Raw genomic sequence first — 1,607 nt, forward strand, 5'->3', positions numbered from 1 at the left:
GGACCTCCTCCATGAAGGAACTCAAGTGTCCCTAACTTCCTTCAGGCAGCCTGGCTAACGCTACCAGCCTGTACAGAAAACCCTGGGTGCAAGGCCCAGAATACCTCCTCTCAGGCGTCCTTGCTCCTGGGCCAGGAGGTTCAGAGTGCCCCCAAGATAATAACCAAAGGAAAAGCTGATTCCCCCAAGATGCTGAGCGGAGACACATGGTTTTCCTCTACACAGTATCACTTGTAGAACATCTTGATTCGAAAGTCCATTGGCCCCTCAACCTCTACTCTCCTCAAGAAAGGGAAACATCTAAGACCACCCTCCCCTTCTTTCCTAGAAATTGAATTCGGTGTAAATTTCTGGGAGCTAAAACTTTTCTTTTTTAATGGGGTGGGAAAACAAATGGACAAGCTAGTGCTAGGTTCAAGTCAACCGTGCGCTGGAGAAGATGAAGGAAGGACTGCAGGAATAAAGGGCAAATGCCAAGCCCCCCCACCTCCCCAGGACCCAGCGCTGGGGGCACCGAGTCCCAGCGGGGCGCGGGGGGGGGGGGGGGGAAGGGGCGGGGACAGAGCGTTCGGAACTTTCCCCGGCGGAGTCTCCGGGAGAAGCAGCTCCCAGGGGACGGGGTGGGACACCATACAAGGCTGAGGCGACCTGGGACATCGGCGGGGGCAGGAAGCCTGCCTCCCCTCCCACTCCCCAAGTTCAGCCCCCAGCTGCCCCGCATCCGCTTGCCTTCGCTCCCCCCCCCTTCCCAGGCCGCGCCCCCCGCCTCCCGAGCACCCCAGGCCGGAGCCCTAGGGGAGGGGTCGCCCACACAAAAGGAGGAGCAGCAGCGGGAGAGGGGACGCGGCCGCCCCGGCTCGGAGAGGCCTCGCCTCCCTACCCCGCCTCCGCCGTGCACCCCGCGGACGACCACCATTCCCCCCCCCCCCCCCGCGATCGCGCGCCTCGATTTCCAGCCTCCCCCTCCCCCGGGGAGCCCGGGGCCTGGGATGAACTGCGGGCTCGGGGAGGAAAGGCGGGGCCGGGACCTGCCGCACGCGGCTGGGGAGGCGCGGGCTCCACGGGAAGCCGCGGCGACAGCGCCGGGAATCAAACTCGCGACGGCCCGCCCGGCCCTCCCCGCCTGCGCCCGGGCCGGTGGGCTCCCCCCCCACCCCGGCTCCCTCCCCCGGGAAGGTGGGGCCGGAGCCCGGGACGGCGCGCGGCGGGGTCTGCGCCCCGGCTCCGGGCGGCCCCGCGGCGGGAGCGAAGGGAGGGTCTTACCGATGGCCGCGCGCGCGTGTCCGCTGCCCGCGGGCGGGTGGGGCCGGCGGCGGCGGCGGCGGCGGCGGCGAGGGCGGGCGGGGGAGGGGCCGCGGTCCGGCGGCGGCAGCGGCGGCGGCGGCGGCGGCTGCCCGGCTCGGCGGCGGGCGGCGCGGCGGGGCGCGGGGAGGCGGGGAAAGCGAGGCGAGGCGAGGCCCGGCCGGCTTCCTAGCGGCGGGCGGCGAGAAATGCAGCTGTCCCTGCGCGGCAGCCGGCGGGGCCACAAGTGGGGCCGCGCGGGGAGGAGCGGGGCCGCGGGCGGAGCGGGGGTGGGGGGGAGGCCGCGGCGCCCCCCCCCCCCCCCG

The 1,607-nt window shown here is 71.3% G+C and overlaps 1 protein-coding gene across 1 annotated transcript in view; it reads right to left on the reverse strand.

Annotated features, from left to right (window-relative positions):
* Cuedc1 (CUE domain containing 1) overlaps positions 1-1,282 on the reverse strand; it is a 92,198-nt gene extending 90,916 nt beyond the window's left edge. The window contains exon 1 of the mRNA XM_042674169.1: positions 1,264-1,282. The gene's annotated coding sequence lies outside the window, so the exon portion shown is untranslated. The remainder of the gene's footprint in view (positions 1-1,263) is intronic.
* Between the last annotated feature and the right edge of the window lie 325 nt (positions 1,283-1,607).

The sequence above is a fragment of the Dipodomys spectabilis genome, unplaced genomic scaffold (genome assembly GCF_019054845.1).
Source record: "Dipodomys spectabilis isolate Male_0828 unplaced genomic scaffold, ASM1905484v1 ptg000018l, whole genome shotgun sequence".
Taxonomy (NCBI): Eukaryota; Metazoa; Chordata; class Mammalia; order Rodentia; family Heteromyidae; genus Dipodomys; species Dipodomys spectabilis.